Here is a 22,053-nt window from a genome sequence, read left to right on the forward strand (position 1 = left end):
GCTCTGTACTGTGAAGTCGCTCGTGGGCGTTCGTAGTGCTGTCGCTCTAATGTTATTGGTAGACTGCACGTCTGGCCATATCTATACAAAATACCATCACAAGTGATATATACAACTATACAATTTTAATTTGACTAGGAATTAGGCTCAAAAGAAACAGTATATGCTGTTGGGAGAGTGTTTTTATATTACCACAGCAGTGTTCAGTGGATTAAATAATTTACTAGATTAACGATCGATCAATCAACAAATTAAACTCACTCATACTGTCATAAATTACTAAAACATCATTTGAATTTGACAAATAATCAATTTTCTTGTCCCTAATAGTCAACACAATGCAAGGGAAACTGTAAAATGAACTGCAGGAGTACTAAACTTGCATCATAAAATTACACCACTCGAACTATAAATGTATGAATTAAACTCACTGAGACTGTCGACAGTTTCTTTTCCATGCATCATTTTATTATATCCATATGTGGTTACAGTCAAATCATATAAAACAGTGAAATCATCCTCGAACTCTTCTGTCTTCCCTGCACTCGAGACGGTGACGTGAGCTCCACTGAAAAGGCTTCTTTCCTGTTGGTTGTCGCTCGCGAAAATCGCTTCTCATTTGCATAAAGTTGAAATTTCTCAACTTTTGTCGCTTGTCTCTTGTCGCTTGACACGCCCACATTCTGTCGCCAACGGTAGATGTCGCTCGTGTCGCCGGAAGTCGCCAGCGATCCATTGAAATGAATGGGATCATGTCGCTTTGTCGCTGCGTGTTGCTGGCGGTGTGAACGGGGCTTCAGGGAGCGCAGGTTTTTCTCTTTGTCACCACACCCAAACTCACTCCGGACTGAAACCAGTTGGTTGCTTTTCAGGGAGCCAGGGCTTTGATACATCCGCAGGTCGCTCTGATGTGTAGGTGACCAGAACACTATGCGTGAGTAGGTACACAGGGTTTTAGCCCGCGCTGGAGGGGACGCATGTGCAGTCCGAGCTGGAGTACTGATGATGCTGAAGCAATAAGGCCCAACATCCTCTGAAATCTTTTGAGAGGTGCTCACGCACCTGCTCTGAAGGATGCCGCAAGGCGCTGAAGAGTGAGCGCACGCTCTGTTGTGAGGCGCGCTTTCATTTATATAGAGTCTATCACCGTTCCCAGGAAAGAAATATTCTGGCTGGGAGACAGTGTGCTCTTTGACGCATTGATCCTTGGCCCTAGGCATTCTATATGGCTGAGGAGCCAGGATCTGTGAGTTATCAACTGTTCCTCTGATTGGGGTATAACCAGCCAATCGTTGAAGTAGTTTAACACTCGCACTCCCCGCTGTCTCAGGGGGACAAGTGCTGCATCCATGCACTTCGTAAAAGTACGAGGTGCTAGTGATAGGCCGAACGGTAGTACTGTGTACTTGTAGGCCTGCCCCTCGAAGGCGAACCTGAGAAATGGCCTGTGATGGGGCGATATCTGGATGTCAAAATAAGCATCTTTCAGATCCACTGAGAAAAACCAATCCCCTGGGCGAATCTGCGAAAGGCCGCCATCCTTTTTCGGAATGAGGAAGTAACGACTGTAAAAGCCCTACTTGCTTTGAGCAAATGGTACTGTTTCCACAGCACCCTTTTTCTAACAGTTTCGACACTTGAGCCCAATGCACAGTGAGCCACATCCGTCTTCACTGTCGTCTCGAACACGGCTAAAAACCGCGGAGGTCTGCGAGCAAACTGTAGCGAGTAGCCTAGTTTTATTATGTTCAACACCCAATCTGATATACCGGGGATGGCCTGCCAACAGACCGAAAAGTGCTCTTTTCGTGTTTTATTTGTGTCGCCGTAATAACAGCATTTGTTTGAGATAAGCGTGTTTCATTACAGGCCTTTTTACTGCTATATTCGCATTTCCAGCCGCCTGAAAGAGGGGACTTGGGAATGCATGGGAAGCTTTTTGGAGACTGGTCCGGCCTCGGCGAGACTCAACATCTCCCTCTTACTTCATATGGCTAGGAAGGCTTGCGAGGCTCGGGGTTCAACACAATCCTGGGTCGGGGTCCCCGCCTCTCAGGGAAATGCTGGCGCTTGGCAGAGCGAGAGCGGTGGCGTCTTAAGCCGCTGGGCGGGGCTGAGAGACCAGAGGTGCTGGTTTCACCTGCTGAGATGGCGCCGCCTTCTTAGGGCGGCTCGAAGCAGAGCTGGTAAGCTTTGGGAGAAAGAGGCGCATGGCCTGCGATGCTTTCTGAGCCTCTGTGTAGCAATCCACAAACCCTTTAACCACTGGGCCAAACAGGCGAGTGGTGGAGATGGGAGAATCAAGAAACGCCGCCCTGTCTGCATCTTTCATGTCGGTTAAATTTAGTCATAGGTGCCGCTCAAGCACCGTCAGGTTCGCCATGCTTCGTCCAATCGCCTGGGCTGTAGACTTTGTGGCTCACAGGGCCAGGTCTGTGGTGCTGCGCAGATCCTTAAAAGCCTCTGGTTCAGGGCCAGACTCGTCCATTGTTCTGAGAAGTTTGGCCTGAAAGACTTGAAATACAGCCATAGTGTGAAGCGCCGAAGCAGCTTGGCAAGCGGCGGCATATGTAAGGCCGGAGAGCACTGAAGTGCTCAGTGCTCAAGTACTCAAGGCAGGGCTTCGATGGATTTGAAGCTTTGGCCCTCCATCCTATAGCTACCGAGGGGAGGAACCGCCTCGTATCCCTTTTCCAGAGCGCCGTCTATAGTAGAGAGCGTCGAGGAAAATTAAGCCTTTAAGCGCGCTGAGTAAGGTGCTTTCCACGACTTAGTTAGCTCATCATTGACTTCAGGGAAAAAGGGGGCGGGTCTCTGAAGAGGGGCCTTTCGGCGCCCCTGCAGGAGCCACTTATCCAGCCTGCTGCACGTGGACTCGTTGGGCGAAGACCACTCGAGCCCGAGGTTATCAACGGCCTTGGTGAGCATGCGAAGAAGTTCGGCGTCAATGCTCGTCCTCGCGCTTGCTTGAGTTGATGGTGCGGGGCCCACTCATCACAGTCGGATGCAGCGAGAGAAAGGCTGTCATCCTTAACATCCTCCTCGTCCGATGCTCCAAACGAGACGAGGCCTACCGCTCGCATCGAGGAGTGTTGGTCTGCCTGCGTGAACATGACCGGCGAGGGAGTTTCTCTTGGAGAGAGTGAAGCACGCAGGGACTGGCCCGGCATGAGTTCGCTCGTTTCTGTCCTCTCTAGTGCCCTTTGTGAGCGCCGCTTCTTTTTGCGTGGCTCAGCAGAAGGGAGAGAGAGAGCGGGAATAGATGGGTCGTCTTCGCATAAATTGCCAGTCGAGCCCGCAAGGTGGGGAGATCCATCACGTCGCACTCAGGGCAGCCGCCCTTAGTGAGTGCAGCTTCAGCGTGGTCCGGACCCAGGCCAGAAGCGCAGAGGATGTGACAATCTCCGCCGTAAAGGTGGCCTCTGCACGAGGCACAGTTAGTGCGAGGCATTTGTATCAACGCCACGGAAATCTGCTCTTTTTCTGATCAGCAGAACAGCTGGCTGAAGGCGGCATCCAGGGAAGACCAGGTAGCCGGCGTCCTCAGATCTGCGAAGCAGGGGCTTGTTTCGACGGCGGCGAAGGCTCTTCCAGAGATCAGCGAAGTGTAGAGTTCGCTGAAGGAGACAAAGTCTGACTACCTTTGGGTGAATAGGCCAATATAAAGGCTTAAGCCACGCCCATTCTGGCGGGCTTCGATGTGTCTGGTTCGATGGCTCTCGCGTCTGAGCTGCCTCGCCATAGGTTTGTGCAGATGCCGCAGCACAGCCAATGACTGCGCTAGCCGCTCATCTGTGTCTGCGGTGCAGCTGCACTGTTTTAAAAATTTGGCTTCAATATTCCTGAGAAAAAGAGTTTTCCCATAGCGTAGCCTTACGCAATACGAGAGACCTCTCAAAAGGGAAAGACTGTAATGCAGTTAACATGATGCATATTTATGTGTTGTTCTTTACTTTAAAAATGTTGCCATATCACAATAAAACATTTACAATACATAGTACAACAGTAAAGTTTTTCCATGCATGTTTTAAAATATATATTAAAAAAATAGTTTTTTTTAAAAACAATGAATAAAAACATTTTGAAGTTATATATTTAATAAAGTTCTGCACACCTGATTAAATTACCTGTGATTAATATTTAATACGTTTTGTACAGTGTGTATTTTTGGTGTCGTTCTTAAGAAACCTGAACCAAAAGAGACTATGGACTCATTTCAAAGCTGTATTTTATTTTTTATTTTTACATTTAATTTCATATTTAACAATATTATTACAACATTATTTTCCTGTTATCTCTGTAAAGCTGCTTGGAAACAATCTGTATGGTAAAAAGCGCTATATAAATAAATACTGTAAATGTGACTGTACGTTACTCCAATGAACTGCCTCACTAATGTGTTGCAGTTGCAGAATGTATTTGCAGAAACGTGGTAAAATGAGCAGATGGCGACATCTTGAGTTCAGTGCTGAAAATCAAAATTGAGGTTGTGTACTCTGTCAATTTAAAGGCACACTATGCAGGAAATCCGTTTTTGTCATACAGCGACCCCTAGAGTCGCTGTGGAATACTTGCACTGTCGTAAATAACCCACCCCACACTGGTACCTGTTCGGTAGGATAGAAGCGTCGGGCATGCAACAGGCACAGATAGACTACGAAGATATTGACCAGGTAATGTTTCACGATTTCATACAAATATTAGGCTACTGCATACTGCATAGTCTACTGAACTACTGATGATGGTAAAAGGATAATAATAACTATGTCAAGTGTTAGACTACTTTATAATAATAAAGTAGCCTACCGCGTTTGCTGGCTTATAACGTTTTTACATGATTGCTGCTAAATCACAAGTAAATAGCCTATAGTCTAGGCCTTCTGTATAATTTAATTTGTGTTTTTTTTATTGTAATGTAAACATCTCTTAAACACTCTCATCTCTTAAACACTGTGGCAGATATACAGTACACACTCTAATCTCTTAAACACTGTCAGATATACAGTACACACTCTCATCTCTTAAACACTGGCAGATATACAGTACATACTCTCAGATCACACATTATGCAGTGGCGTGACAGGATCTGCCAGGTATTTCAGAGTTAACAATGCCATAATGTCTGCTAAACAAACTCAAAGTGTCTTATGAATGGTGTCTCTCAAACTCAAAATGTGTCCTTGCAGACTTTCATTGAGCTCAAGACTGGCTTATTACAGATGCTATTATTTCTGGTCCCAAAAAAAAAGGTGGGCTCTGCCCCATTTTAGACCTGAGACTTGAAAATGATCGCACTGAAAAATCCTCTTGCATGTTGGCTGGTAGACTACCCTAGTGAAAAAAAAGTATACTTTATTGTATTTGAAATTTATTCCCTTTTTCAATAGTAGGCCTACATTGCAAATATACTAACAAAAATTGTATTATCTTTAAATGTATTAAAACTATTAGCATCATGCTTTTACCTATTTTCACAATACAACTTTTAACACACTTTAAAATATTGTACTTTAGTATATTTTCTAAAAAAAAAAAAATTCACGTTTTCTGATTTATCTGGATAACTTGCTGGTCATGTTCTGGTAATAAAAAGCGTTTTGGTCGATCGGATCACAAGTAGACGAGGAGACACCTGGTGTTTTAATGCGTCTCTTTTGTCCAATTTCGATCACTTCTGTCCTGATTTCTTTGAGGGGAGGGTCTATGGGCGGGTACATGTAGATGTCACAGGTCGGGCGGGCCAATCAGCCTGCACCCGCCCCTTAGACCCCTACCACCCTTTGGGAGTTGGACAGTGGCCAGGCAAGGAGGACAGACAACAAGACTTCAAGTAAACAGTATTTTATTGAATATAAAATTGGATAGAAGATTTAAAATGTGAGTCTTCTGAGCAGGGTCGTTCCGCCCGGCGGACCCGCCGAAGGCCCACAGAGTGCAGTGGAGGGGGTGCTCTGGTAGCAGCTTCGCTGTTTTCCAATGGAAAGGACGAGTCGGGGCTCACGACTAAGAGGAGGCTGCTGCAGGACAATTCAGGTGTGTATTTCGGGGGACGTACCTCCTTCTTCCCAGGGAGAGAACGGGCAGGGACTTACGGCCAGAGGAAGTGTGGTGGAGCAGTTGAGGTGCGTGTTTCGGGTGTTTCGGGTATGTACTCTTCTTCGCAGCGAAAAACAGACTGAGAACTTACGGCTGGGGAGCTTCACTGCAAAGCCGTCGGGTGAGTATACAGGCACGAATTCCTCTTGAAGGGCCGTCAGACACAAAGCTTGGGGCGGGAGAGTTTCGCTGCAAAGCAGACAGGTGAATATACAGGCCCGTAATCCTCTTCTTCTACAGGTGACAGACAGAGAACTTACTGCTGAAAGACTCCACTGCAAAGCAGTCAGGTGAGTATACAGGCACGTATTCCCCTTGAAGGGCCGGCAGACACAAAGCTTACGGCTGGAGAGCTTCACTGCAAAGCAGTCAGGTGAGTATACAGACACGTAATCCTCTTCTTCTACAGGTGACAGACAGAGAACTTACGGCTGGAGGGCTTCACTGTAAAACAGTCAGGTGAGTATACAGGCACGTAATCCTCTTCTTCTACAGGTGACAGACAGAGAACTTACGGCTGGAGGGCTTCACTGCAAAGCAGTCAGTTGAGCATTCACCTACGTGTCCTTCTTCACAATGGGTTGTCAGTATATACACTCAAATGTCTGTGGAGTACAACAGTGTTAGCCTCTTCTTATGTCTTTAGAACGTGATAGAAAACTCAGGTAAGTAATGGACATCCAGCGGGTTTAAGTTCACACTTCACACATCAAAACAGTGCATCACATCACTTCATCTCTACAATTCAGCACTCAGTGGAAAATACATATATAGATGACCGTCGCCCATTTTCTGACCTGGCATTCACATCAGGGAGTCCCACAGACACGAGAGAGGAGGATGGAAATTGATTGGACTACTCACAGTCTCTCACCAACGATCTTACTATCCAGCGATTCCCTCCTTCCGGTTGAGTCGGCGTGCTCTTTCTCCCAAACTCACAGTGCCGCGCCCGTTTGCCGGCCCCACATCCTCTTCTCCAACGCTCACGCTTCCTCCGAGATCACCGTCCCCAAAAATAAGAACTGTCCTTTGGTCTGTACTCTCTCCTTTTATCCTCCCCTAATGGCAATGTGTCCCAATCGCTGGGCTTCAATTCCCTCATGCACAGCTACCGGCGATTTTAGCTAATCACCCCATTCGCGGGGATCTTTGCTAGTGATGTGACATTTGAAGCGAGGCGTCGGAGCTTGTGTCGAGCAAAAATGGGCGTGCCAGATGAAGCCGCGATTCGAGGCTTGTGTTGTTAACGTGAAAATCACGTGACTGATGACAAATGAGGCCTCGGTTTCTGTGGATACGTCATCGGTTCGGTTTGAGTGTCGTTTCCGGATAAAGGGGGTTCGAAACTCGCGCCACCTTGTGGGTGTTGTCAGGAGTAGTAGAAGCAGTTGTAGTAGTGTCAGCGAGTCAGAGTTAGAGAGTTGTTTCATCGTCGTTATTGTGCAATATATGTGTTAGGTCTGTATATTATTACATTATATCAGGTTATATTAGTTATAGTATATTGTTAGTATTAGTTATAGTAGCTATATTATAGTATTGTTATATTAATTAGATAAGATTATTTGGATTGCTTTAGATTTTTTGATTTGGACTGGACTGCTTTTTGATTTTGAGTGCCCTTTTGGAATTGTTTGCTTTTTGTGACCTCTTCCTTTTTCCTTGTAATGGAGCCAGCAAGAAAGAGGAAATCCTCCCCTGTCTGTGAGTTTTTTGAAATGGTTGCTCACAATAAGGTACAAACACAATTTGTAATATTATTATTATTATTTTAATGTCTTGATATAATAATCCTCACTATATGGCTTTATTATATTTCATGTCTATTCATTTATGTTTCAAGGTGAAATGCTTGCCGTGCCTAAAGGAGCTGACATACAGTAATAACACCTCCTCCATGCTCAGGCATTATCGAGCACTGCACAAGCATGCGCAAACTACTAACCATCCACACAGTAGTCAAAGTAATTGATAATAATCAATAAAAAAAAACATTATTTAAATAATGTTTTAGGCTCCTACAGTACACCTGCATTTTATTTTGTTATAGATTCCAAAAAAGAAATGGTGAATGAGGCCCTCGTGAACATGGTCATCAAGGACTCCCAACCCTTTTCCATTGTGGATGATGATGGGTTTAGGGAGCTCCTGTATGTGTTGGATCCTACTTATGTGATCCCAACTAGAAAGGTATTTGATTAATAAAGTGGTTCATCATTATGTAAGAAGTTAAAAGTAAGAGTAACTGCATTTACTTTTATCCACAGGCTTTCAAGTTCATGGTTGATCATAAGTACAAGGAGGCTAAGGAGAAGGCCAGAGAGCAGTTGCAGAAAGTTCAGGCTATAAGCCTTACCTCTGACATGTGGACATCGCTAAACATGGATGCCTACCTAGCAGTAACTTGCCATTTTATAGATGACAATGACAAGCTCTGCACTATTTTACTAGGTGTACAGCATTTCCCTTAGAGCCATACTGCTGAGAACTTGGCTACTGGACATATCAAGCTCATGGAGGAGTGGGGCATAATGGATAAAGTTAAGTGCCTGGTAACTGATGCTGCAGCCAACATGATAGCATGTGTACGATCACTGAATGTTGGGCATGCGATATGCATTGCACATGCACTAAACCTTATTGTCAGGAAATCTTTTGATGACATCAGTAGCTTCAATGTCATTCGAACCAAATGTAGGAAACTTGTGACCTATTTCCGAACCAGCACTACAGCAAAAGAGAGACGGGCCCAAGTACAGGAGCAGATGGGGAGACCAGTTCTGAAAATGATAATTGAAGTGGACACTCGCTGGAACAGCACTTATAACATGCTGGAACGTCTCTATCAGCTGAGAGAGCCAGTGGGGCAGCCCTGGCCTCTCTAAAGACCGACATCACCCCTCCTACAGCCCTGGAGTATGAGGCAGTCCAGGATGCTTTACATGTTCTTGCCCCTTTCCGCCAGGCTACAGTAGAGCTTTCGGGAGAGAAAAGGGTGTCTGCCTCCAAAGTGATTCCTTTGATGAAGATGCTTAATCATGCTGTAACGAGTAAGCTAGAAGGCCTGAAGTCCAATCTAACAAGGCAGCTGGGTGACAGCCTTGTACGGAGGGTCAGGGAACAAGCAGTACAATTAGAATCAATAAGTGTGATGACCACACCCACGTTATTGGATCCCAGATTCAAAAAACTAGGATTCTTAAGTCAAGGGAAACTGCGTATCAAGATTAAAATCTGAATGCGCTACTGTAATAAGAAGTTCTGGTCTCCATTCTGCTTCCGACAATACACCCCCAACTCAGCGGCCAGCCTCTTCAGAAGCAGGCCAATCCACAGACAACAGTAAGTAGTATATGTCTTGTTGTGTGAATGTTCAAATTAGTGATTAGTACTGTGAACCATTGTTAATGGAGTATTTTTTCTTTGTACCTCTATCATTAGGTGACCTTTGGCATCTGCTGGATAGCACGGTTGAACACAGTAGAAGGAGCTCAAGTGCAAAAGCAGATGCTACTGTAGAAGTGGACCGATATTTATCTGAAGTGAATCTCACAAGATCTGAGGATCCACTGGTATATTGGGCTCAACATAATCATCAGTATCCTCATTTATACCAGCTGGCACTGGCATTTTTATGTTCACCTGCATCCTCTGTTCCATGTGAAAGGATTTTTTCCAAGGCTGGAGAGGTTCTGTCCAAGAAGAGAAATCGTCTAAACCCCAACACTGCAAAAGAAGCTTTCCAACAGGTTTTATCGTAGTTTTTGGAAGAATGTCCGGTTGTGAGGCGTTGGAAAAATAGGTCCACAGTTTTACAACGAATGGTAAAACACCTGTTGGAAAAAATCTTTTGCAGCGATTTTTGCGTGAGCATATCAGTGAACACCACAGACCACTCGGTGATTTTCACGTCTTTGTAAAGTAAAGTTTAATGCGTTTAGATGAATAATTGTTCCAATGCACCTATGAAACCATTGTATATGTGTGTGGGGGGTGGTGCTAACACATAAACCTAAAATTCTTGGGACAGCCGCATTTGTCCAAATTTTTATCTTAACCGTTCGATTTCATCAGAAACGATCTTAAAACAGGGCTTTACTTGTAAAACGCAGAACTTACCCTTTAAGTTCAATTTCAATAAAGAAAAGTTGTGTTCGGCACACAAAGCGTTATGTGTTGATTTGTCAAAACAATCATACAATGCCTCATGTATTGATTTGTCAGAATCATCAAAATGTTTTAGAATCACCGAAAATGAACCATGTATTGTCAAAAGGGGTAAAGGCAGAGATATGCGATATCCAGCAATGCTCAGTAAGAGAGGTGGGGTAATTACGACGTCAGTGTCTGGGGAGGTTTCCCCAATATTAAGGGAAGAAATTTGTGTTCTTCTCAGCAAAGCTGCAATTCAGGTGGTTCCACAGGGAAAAATGGAGGAAGGGTTTTACAGCCGTTACTTCCTTCTCCCAAAGAAAAATGGGGGCTTGCGCCCGATTCTGGATTTACGGCATTTGAACAAGCACCTCCGACGTTACAAGTTCAAAATGCTGACAGTACGTTATCTGCTATCCTCTCTGTGTCCCCAGGAATGGTACACATCGGTGGATTTGACCAATGCATACTTTCATGTCAGAATTCACCCGGATCACAGAAAATTTCTGAGGTTCTTCTTCGAGGGGACTGCATACGAATTTCTGGTCCTGACGTTCGGGTTGTCCCTAGCGCTGCGCACATTCATGAAGTGTGCAGAAGCGGCACTGACTCCGCTGCGTCATCAAGGCATGTGGGTATTCGCCTATTTGGACGATCTACTCCTGGCCACGGACAACAGGGAACAAGCAATTTTGCAAACACAAGCCCTTGTGTCCCATCTACGAGCTCTGGGATTTTTAATAAATCTCAAGAAGAGCTCCCTGATTCCATATCACCGGATTTCATATCTCGATTTAGAGATAGATTCGGTAAAGAACACAGCTATGCTGTTACTTCAAAGAGCCGAGAATTGTCGCAGCTGCCTGGGTCTTTTTCGACTGTGAAGGCGAGTACGTTTTCATACAGTGTTGAGGCTTCTGGGGTTGATGGCCTCGATAATAGCAGTCGTTCGGCTGGGTGTGTTCTTTATGCGTGCATTACAGAGATGGGCGCTGAGCTCTGGTCTGAATGTCACACGGCATTTAAACAGACAAGTGACTATAACGCCAACGTGCGTTCGGGCTCTGTTTGTCTGGGGATCCCCAGGTCTGTTGACAGAGGGGATTCCCCTAGGCAGAGTCACGTCACTTATAGAAGTGACGACAGATGTGTCACTACATGGATGGGGAGCCCTTTGTCAGGGAAACTCCGTAAAAGGGGAATGGCTGTCAGCACTGAAGGAGCGTCATATAAATTACTTGGAGTTGCAGGCAGTTCTTCTGGCACTGAAACACTTTGTGCCGCGTCTACAAGGCAAACATGTGTTAGTCAAAAAGGACAACACGACAGTAATGTCGTACATAAACAGACAAGGGAGCACCCGCTCTGTTCCATTGCTGCAACTGACACAGAGACTCCTAATATGGGCCAGCGAACACTTAGCGTCGCTCAGGGCAGTGCATGTACCGGGCCGCCTGAATGGCGGAGCAGACCTGCTATCCAGGGGCGGGCCGAAGGTCAGGGAATGGCGTTTGCACCCGAGAATAGTGTTCACAGATTTGGGATAGTTTCGGCAGGGGCGAGGTCGATCTTTTTGCGTCCAGGGAAAACACGCACTGCCCACTGTTCTTTTTGATAACGGACAGCAGCGCCACGCTGGGGCTGGACGCGCTGTCTCATGTATGGCCCAAAACTCTGCTGTACGCTTTTCTGCTGGTAGACCTGATACAGCCCACTCTCGACAGAGTACACCAGGAGGGTCTGTCACTAATTTTAGTGGCCCTGTGCTGGCCAACGGAAACATGGTACACAGGCATCATTACGTTGCTGTCAGGGACACCGTGGTGTCTTCCCCAATGCAGGGACCTGCTGTCCCAAGCAGAAGGTCAGATTCTACATCCTCGTCCGGAATTGTGGCATCTATGGGCCTACCCACTGAGAGTGAAAAGCTAATGGCAGCAGGTCTCCCAATCAATGTTGTGGCCACGATACAGAGTGCTAGGGCACCTTCAACGAGGGGGCTTTACGCGTCGAAATGGTGCATTTTTGAACAGTGATGCGGACAAAAGTCAATATCGCCATGTCAATGACCGATTGCAGGAATATTAACTTTTCTGCAGGAATTGTTTGAGGAAGGTCGGTCACATTCCACTCTAAAAGTGTACTTAGGGGCCACTTCGGCCTGTCACGAGGGTATTAATGGGGCCGCGCCGAGCGCGCACCCGCTGGCCGTTTGGTTCCTTAAAGGAGCGAGACGGCTGAAACCCGTCACAAAGTCGATGGTACCATCATGGGATCTGACTGTGGTTTTGCCGGCTATGTGTGGACCCCCATTTGAGCCCTTAGAATCATTGGGTCTAAAAATGCTGTCTTACAAAACAGCCCTGTTGCTGGCGCTAGCAACCGCAAAACGTGTTGGTGATATCCATGTGCTGTCAGTACATCCCTCATGCATTCAGTTTGCGCTGCATGGGTCTAAAGTAGTGTTGCGTCCAAACGCGGCGTATACACCAAAAGTCATGTCAGGGGCATATAGTGCGCTCTCCTTCGAGCTGCTAGCTCTGTCAAACCTCTCGATTGATTCAGAGGAAGGCGAGAGACTCCATGCGTTATGTACTGTGCGAGTTTTGCGCAGGTATATTGAGCAAACGCAGGCTGTGCGTTCATCCGACCAACTTTTTGTGTGTTTTGCCAATCCAGTTCGGCGGGAAACGCTGTCTAAACAGTGTCTTTCACATTGGATCGTGGAGGCAATTTCAATTGCATACAAAAGTAAAGGCTTAGCTCTACCGGCCGGTGTACGGGCGCATTCTACAAGAGGCATGGCAACGTAATGGCCGTTGTTTAGAGGGGTGTCAGTAGACGACATTTGTGCGGCAGCCAGTTGGGCATCCTCGCACACATTTGTTTGGTTTTACCGACTAGATGTCACTGCCTTAACAGTGGCTCGGCCCGTGCTTACTGCAGGGGCTCTAGACCAAGGGCCGTCACTCTCTTGAAAAAGGATCATGTGGCGGTGCTGGTCCCTTACGTTTAGTTCAGCGACTTGGCGGGGCATGAATATAGGTCCCATATTAATGTGTTGCACCGAGTTGACCGACTGAATGGGAACGTTGAGTTATGCATATAACTACTGTTCCCAGAAGGAGGGAAACGAGGTACAACACCTCTGAGCCCTGCACATTCGGGGTCCCGGTGAAGAGCTGGACTGAACAAAGGGAATGACGCATACGACTGCATTTATATGCTTTGGGCAGGTAGACCCGCCCATGTCGTCATGCGTCATTGGCCTTTCAGGCGTGAATAAAGGTGTCTTCAGCAGATGGCGCTAGAGCGCGATATCCCATAGTAATGTGTTGTACCTCGTTTCCCTCCTTCTGGGAACAGTAGTTATATGCATAACTCAATGTTTGTGCCACTGTTCAGAGAATCGGATCTGTTGGATTTACAACGTGAATTCAACCACTTCTCCCGAAATATATGAAAGTAAGTGGGCAGTGAACTGGTAGAAGAATAGAGTAAACTTGAAAGTTACTTACACAATGTGTATCTGATATGAATAAAACATGTCGTCCAGTGCCATAGATAGAAAGAGTTGCGACACTCCCATATACCGCCATAGGAACTTTGGAATGCGGAAGTAACGCGTGTCGTGGAGCAGCCAATAGTTCCAAACACTGATAGTTCCAGCATTGAACCCCATTCATTTTCAGTGTTTCCGAAGTACACTCGCTGGTAAGTTAATGAAATTACTGTATTTTTTTACTTTTAAACACATTAGCCGACCTCTCGTGAATCTAGTCAGTAGTTACATTTTATGTAGCCAGTTTTAGTTGATGTTTATTGGAAGATAATAGGTTAATTGCAGCTATAGCTTACGTGACACTAACGTTAGCTAACTTACGGTAACCTGATGTATATAATATATAATATTATATATACACACACACACACACACACACACACAATTCATTTATTTAAATGGGTTATTGTTATGTGTGTATATATGCATATTTGTCAAAATGTTTGTTTGTGTAATAATACATATAAAACTACATAAATACACATGCATTCATATATATATATATATATATATTTATACATACACAATTAATATACTATGTGTATGGGTTAGGTTAAGTAATGTGTGATTGAAATATATATACATGTGTACTGTACACAGTACATCGTATACATGTATTTGTGTGTGTTTTCTGATGAATGGTTTAGTCTATGATTAGGGTAGGATGAAGGGGTACATTAGCCATACTGAAATTAATCCCGTTAACAGTTATTTAGCTACGTATTTAGGAACATAGTTAATTCACTCATTAACTATCTCTCCGGTTTCATTTTATGAAGTTAATATTTACCGAACATTGCTGCAAATATAGTCGTTGCTTTCTACGTTATGGGAGCAGTCCATTTCCCTCCTAAATCATTCATTTGTACATGCACAGCGTAATTATTTATATTTTATGTTGGTTGGAATTCTGAACGGACCGCCACTGCAGACCTCTTTGCGTGATCACGAAGGTAGGCTATGGCCGAATCAGAATTTATAAGCAAGATCACGGATCAATAGCCTAATACAGCCCAGTTGTGCTAAAATAAATATCATGAGACGTCCATCATCAGATGAGCCGCTAAAGCCAGTGCTACTACCCATGAAGATGTCTTTAAGATGTAATGATTTAGAATCAGGGGTGTCATGCAAGCCAAAATTCTGGGGGGGCACAATCTGAGGCAATTCTTTTCTGACGGTAGGCTAGCTATCGATAACGTTACACTGACACAACTTAAGTTAATGCTCTGAATTCGCAGCTAATATCAAATCCATAACTATTTGATCAAGTTAAAATTTCCAGGTCTACCACAAATAATCCCACTACCTTTTAATATCATCCGATAACTAATTAAATGCCGATTTGTTGCTTTGCCCACTTACCACTTCAAGACCATATGTAAAACATTGCCAGCTCAACGTGCGAGACGAGTGAGTTGCTTGAACATACACAGCAAAGATTCTAGAGCGCTGATTTGATATACACAGACACCATATTAGGAAAAAGGGGAGGGCTGATGCTGACCCAGATTCATCCAGAAGAATCAGGCATGTGATTGGCTAAGGACAAAAAAGCAGGAAAATATACAGATTTTCTTGTTTTATTAACATTAAATAGATAGTTCTCCCAAAAAAATTAATTGTCATAATTTACTCTCTTAAGTTGTTTTAAACCTGAATAAGTTTTTTTCTTCTGTTGAAGTTATTTGGAAGAATGTGGTTAACCAAACAGTTGATGTACCCCAGTGATTTCCACAGTATATTTTTCACAATGGAAGTCAATGGGGACCAGCAACTGTCTGGTTATCCACATTCTTCAAAATATCTTCTTTTGTGTTCAGCACAATAAATAAATTAATATCGGTTTGGAACAACATTACAGTGAATAAATAATGACAGAATTTTTATTTTTGGGTGAACTATCCCTTTAAGGACAAGCGGCTGCATGTTTATTATAAGGGCTACTGTCTCTTTAAAACCTGTACGCAACGCGTCTAATTTGACAAGCAGATTTCTCTCAATTTTCTCGGTTTGCTTTCAGTTTAGACATAACCAACTTTCCTTATGTATTTGTGTGTAACCTTGTGTGTATTTGAGAGTAGAAGCGAAATAAGACTCGAAAGATAACTTAGTCCAGTAACCAGGCGCTGTTAGACAGGCTTTTTAGTGCATGTGCACGTCAAGTGTTCGCGCTCAGTTAAGCGCATGTTAGAACAGCGCATCTGCAGTGAATGACATGTTTAACCGGCAAGGCTTTAAAGCACATGCAAATAATTAACTTTTGTGAACTCACTGAACTGATGTGTCCCGTTCCTCTGCGCTAACATTTGATATGAGTATTTGTCGCGTTTGGCGCCAGAACTGCTGATAGAATGCACGATATTTATTTCTACAAAAGCAGTCAGCAGCTTGTTTGGAGCAATCATAGCGCAAATTTGAACTATATCGATATGGTCTAATTCCATATCACATTTAAAAATATATAGATATATTTTTTATATCGATATGGGCCAGTCCTACTGGTTGCCTAACAGTGATGTTCTTGTCAACTGACAACGATATCACTGTAGCGCGAGAGCGACTGAGGTACGGAATTGAGCAGGTGAACAAGCTGAACGCAAATACGTCCTTGTTGATACTTGGAAAGGAAGGAAAAAATCTGTACGCACGTCAGCCTGTTATGTCCTCATATCTCCTCTCCTTTTCACTCCGACAAATCGGAAAATCCGGAAAAATCACATTCCTGAGAATAGGCTACATTTGAGTCGTTATAGGCTCTGGTAATTATGGAGAATAATAGGAATCAAAAAAATTATCAGGGAGGAAAAATATGAGGGGGCACGTGCCCCCTCACTTTGAATGGGCATGACGCCACTGTTTAAAATGCATGTTAAACTGACATCTTCTAAACGTCTATTTGATATCTGACAGGAAACATCCTATAGACGTATTGCAGATGAGCAAACACTCTTAAAAATACGTCTTCCAGATGTAAACATCACATCAAATAGACTTGTGAGTAGTTAATAGCATACAGCAAGTGTCAAAATGATTTATGACCCTATGATTGACAGGTGGGCGTGTCTATCCTTTTATCTTCCCCCGCCCCTTCCGGTTCCTCCCCTTCCTGTCCCGCCCCTTGTCCCGCCCCTTCCGGTTCCTCCCCTTCCTGTTACCTTTGACCTAGTTCCGCCCCTTCCTGTTACCTTTGACCTAGTTCCGCCCCTTCCGGTTACAGCTTCTGTCAAAATGATGGATAGTTACCTTTGACCTAGTTCCGCCCCTTGCGGTTACAGCTTCTGTCAAAATGATGGATGTGTGACAGTTAGTTTGAAGTTCATTTGATCAAGAAAAGGGAGGTATTGGCCTTTGATATTAACATAAGCTTTGATGTTACAGTTACAAAGTGATGTGACAGTTAGTTTGAGATGTATTGGCTTTGATGGTGACAGTTAGTTTGATTGTTTGAAGTTGGTGTTTTGGTCACCGCATCCCTGAGCTTTATCAAGGGGAGCTGTGAAAGTGATAAGAAAAAATGCTGGAAGTTTATCTGTTCTGTAAAAAAGAATATAAAATAAAATCTCACACAAAAAGTTGAAATAAATGTACAACTATTCACTGAACCAAGCATTTCAGTTTAAATAAAATGGAGCCACAAAAATAAAAAATGTACAACTATTCACTGAACCAAGCATTTCAGTTTAAATAAAATGGTGAAAGTTTATCTGTTCTTTAAAAGAATATAAAATAAAACCTCACACAAAAAGTTTAAATAAAATGGAGTCACAAAAATATTCCAAACAGTTAAAAATGTATTAGAGAGTTGAAGAAAAAACATACAGCTTATGTAAAACCTCACACAAAAAGTTTAAATAAAATGGAGCCACAAAAGTATTGCAAACAATCCAATGTATGAATGATCTGACTCTGTCTCAAAAACATAGGGAGCACGCGCGTCTATGTGTGTGTGTGTGTGTGTGTGTGTGTGTGTGTGTGTGTGTGTGTGTGTGTGTGTGTGTGTGTGTGTCAAAGCAGGAATCCCCCCCCCCCCCCCCCCCCCCTCCGCATTGCTGAGGACCTTGAAAGTTTATCTCACACAGAAGTTGAAAAAGCATTATGTTCATTTAAATGAAATGATTATAAAATTTACATTTAGTCATTCACAAATATTTGACACTGACTCAAGTTGAAAAACCATGCTGTTCAATTAAAAGTATATAAATTAAACAAAAATAAAATCATCTTACTGTTTCACCATGGTTGAAAAAAACCCACAAGTGTTTCCCCTGAAGTCTTTTCTCTCTGTCACACCAGCGTGTGGCTGGCCTGGTATCTGTTTTTGTGACACGTTCCTGAGCCCATTGAAAAGCATTGTGTTCCTTTAAAAGTGTATAAATTAAAATATATCATATATAAAATAAATAGTTTACTAATTTAACTAAAGTTGAAAAGCATGCCGTTCATTAAAAAATCTTACTAAATTAATGAAGTTGAAAAGCATTCTGTTCATTTAAAATAAATATTTTACAAATTTACTGTAGCAATTATGTTAGATTTAGATAAAAATAAAATCATCTTACATTTTCACCAGGGTTGAAGAAAAAAAATCACACAGGTAGTGCCTGCCAGCATGGACAGTGTGCGTGACAAATAAGTGATATCATCGCTGTTTTCGAACCACCGGTAATAAATTACTTTTAATTCATAAGGCTTATTTTCAGGAGTGACAGTTATCAAAAGGTCTGCCTAAATGCTGGGAATGTGAATTGGCCTTGAACCTGAACAGTTCCATTCATAGAGCACTGAAAGAATATAGTGGACACACAGCTCCGCCGTTTTCCCATAGTTTTCCACAGGCTCTTACTGTAAAAGGCTATAAAATAGCCAAGACACATGGTCGTGTGCCATACCCCATGTCTGGACCAAAAACTTTTGCACCCTCTCTTCTATGACCACCTCATCAAAAATGCAAAACAGTGAGTACTTTCTCTATAATTAATTTATGCTACGGTGCTGTTTACCTGTAATATGCAATGATGTTTAATCTGAAAAATTGTTTATACATAAGGAAAAGACGGTATAATTCATTAGTGGTGATACAGATATTAAAATGTATCTACTATATTAATTTATCAAACTGGTTTAAAAATATGGAGCATTGTATTATGATATTGATGTGATATAGATATTAACATGTATCTACTATATTAATTTATCAAAGTATGATTTTTTTTTAAAAAATATGGAGCATTGTATTATGATATCGATGTGATACAGATATTAACACGTATCTACTATATTAATATATCAAAGTATGATTTTTTTAAATATGGAGCATTGTATTATGATTATGTATTATGTTTTTTTTTTTAAACATATTACAAAAGTATCAGTTTAACACGACTGTTTTACAGCAATGTTTATCCATATCACAAAAGTATCAGTTTAACATGACTGTTTTACAGCAATGTTTATTTTGCATTATGCTATGTTGTTTTAACTGTTGTATTTTTTATCCGATGTAACTAAAATCTGCAGCATTGTTTATTTAAGCTGCGGGGTTTCCATAAAGGACCTTAAAATAAAATGTTTTGGATTTATTCAGTTTTAAATCTTATTTAGAGATTATTTTAGTCAGACATGCTTATATGTGAATAGGCCTATTTAATTCCTCTTCAGTTACTTACTTCTTAAATTTTGCTAGGTTACTTTTTAATTCTTCTTTTACTCTGTCTTTGATTTTAACTTTTAGCAATTTGCATGATAAAATTGTTTAAAATGTAAGCTATAAATATGAATGGCACAATGTGATAACCAAAATATATAAAAGTCAAGTCAAAGCTATTTATATAGGCTAGCACTTTTCATTGCCATTTAAAATAACATGGTCTTTCCTTTTCTCTCTAGAGACAGCAAACACTGCAGGACAATCAGGCACCCAAGTAACATGTTAGTATGGTTTATATTTTATTTTTAATGAGAAAACATTATAGAGTGCAACAGGCGGTATCTGGGAGTAAAAACATTTACTTTCTCCATACGGAAATTAATTTAAAAGACAGACCTACTGTGAGCTAAGAGGTTGTTAATACATGGTATTTGCTTCTGATCAAGCCTTCAGCTTATTTTTTTTTTTGTAATTAATCATGTTTTACAGTTGAACTCCAGGTGAATACTACATTACCCATGAGCCATGATGCTGTAGTGAAAATTATGTCAAACATAGTTTTTAAAAAAAAAAAGCAACACACTCCAAAATAGCTCTGCCCCCTCCCATGAAGCACTGCGAATGACATAATCTCCCTACCCTCTCAAAATACTGAAATGTTTGTATAAGCTATATATACGTATTTATATATAAATATATATATTTTTTAAAATCACTATGGGAAATAAGAATGAAAAAGGGGTGGGGGAGGCACTGTTGCACTCTGTGTATAATGAACAATTGACAGATGAACTGACAGATATTTTATGTAAACAGGCAAAATCTCTGCATCTGATGGTGGCCATGTGTTTTCACCGATCATAACTGGTTTAACTCTTGGCTCCTTTGAGATCAACATAACTTCTGCCAAATCAAATGTACCGGCACATTGTAAATGTAATAAAACAGTTTCGCCTATGTATTAAATTAATCTTAATTAACCAGTCCGAGTTAACTATTTGGGACCAATTTTAAGGAAGGTTACATTCTGGTCTAACAGTGTCATGTACAAATTTGCAATACAGAATTGTTTTTGGTACTATTGGATCGAGTTTTGTAGAATTTATTTTATGTGCTGTCCTGCTCCTGGATTATTCAGACTCAGAATTGTAACTATTACTATAGCCTTTATCAGCCATTTATTTTACTGCAGACTTATCAACCTTATTTATTTACTGCAGATTTTATCAAAGCAACTAATTAACTCAATTCATGGCAGCAATAATTAAAGAAGAAAAAAAAAAATGAACAATTGACAGATGAACTGACAGATATTTTATGTAAACAGGCAAAATCTCTACATCTGATGATGGCCATGTGTTTTCGCCGATCATAACTGGTTCAAGCTCCTTTGAGATCAATATGACTTCTGCCAAATCAAATGTGCCAGCAAATTGTAAGTGTAATACACGAGAAACTATTAAAACAGTTTTTGCGTATGTAATGTATAAAATTAATCTTAATTAAGCAGTCCGAGTTAACTATTTGGGACTAATTTTAAGGAAAGTTACATTCTGATCTAACAGCATCATGTACAAATTTGAAATATTTTTGGTACTATTGGATCGAGTTTTGTAGAATAAACCCAGATTAATTTATTTTATGCGGTGTCATGCTCCTGGATTATTCAGACTCAGAATTGTAACTATAGCCTTTTATTTTACGGCACTTATTTATTTTACTACATATTTGATCAAAGCCAAATACTGTCCAAAAGGGACGACTGGGAAAGAAGAGAAACAGGTCAATACAAGGTTAGATTCAATCTTTATATTCTTTCCCATTTTGCCTTCATTTTCCTTTTCCTGTTTTAATTTTTCAATTTTTATATTCTCAGATCATCAAGGGTTTCTGAAAGCAAACACCAGTCAGTTGGTCGAAAAAATGAAGAACATTGATTCAATCATTGACAATCTTGATTGCTCAATGAATCAGTTACAAATGTGCGAGCGAATCCGACATGAAGACGAGGGAACCGCTGGACTATGTGAATTGTGAAAGCATTTTCAACGACCTGGTCAACGCTTTGTTCAAGCATGAAGAATCTCTCATGAAGAAACTGCAATAACCACTGTTGTAGCCTATTGTTTGGCATTATGTACTTAAATAGTTTTTTTAAATAAAATGTTTTTAATAATTGATTGGTGATGGAGTTTTAATTTTTGTATTTAGAACCAAGTATATTGCACAAGTAAGAAGAAACCAAACTGGCCATATAATGATATATTGCACATAATAAACAATGGCAAAATTTGTATTCCTTAAAAAACAGGCAATGTTTGAGAACCCTTATATTGGTGTAATCTCTGCGAGGTCTCAACCACAAACGCAAAACTTTGTGGTGGGTGATACGGGCATAGCTTTACTAAAGGAAAATATTATGGAAGTCATTTTCAAACTATATTTTATTTATTTATATTATGGTTTTCATGTTGATTTAAAGTTTTTGTTATTAACTAATACCTTTATTTTTTACATCCAGCACAAAATTTTGTTCAAAAATCGTTCTCTGACCCCAAATAATCAGATAATGTTGTGTTCACAATCTATA

General features: G+C 41.7%; 1 long non-coding RNA gene across 1 annotated transcript; it reads left to right on the forward strand.

The window, feature by feature from the left end:
* Positions 1-18,718: 18,718 nt before the first annotated feature.
* LOC143712001 (uncharacterized) lies at positions 18,719-20,892 on the forward strand. The gene is made up of 3 exons (XR_013194952.1): positions 18,719-18,771; positions 19,703-19,744; positions 20,791-20,892. It is a non-coding gene; the product is annotated as an uncharacterized LOC143712001 (long non-coding RNA).
* The last annotated feature ends 1,161 nt before the right edge of the window (positions 20,893-22,053 follow it).

Source organism: Siphateles boraxobius, unplaced genomic scaffold (genome assembly GCF_051911475.1).
Source record: "Siphateles boraxobius isolate OS27281-9 unplaced genomic scaffold, OSU_SipBor_1 5, whole genome shotgun sequence".
Lineage (NCBI taxonomy): Eukaryota > Metazoa > Chordata > Actinopteri > Cypriniformes > Leuciscidae > Siphateles > Siphateles boraxobius.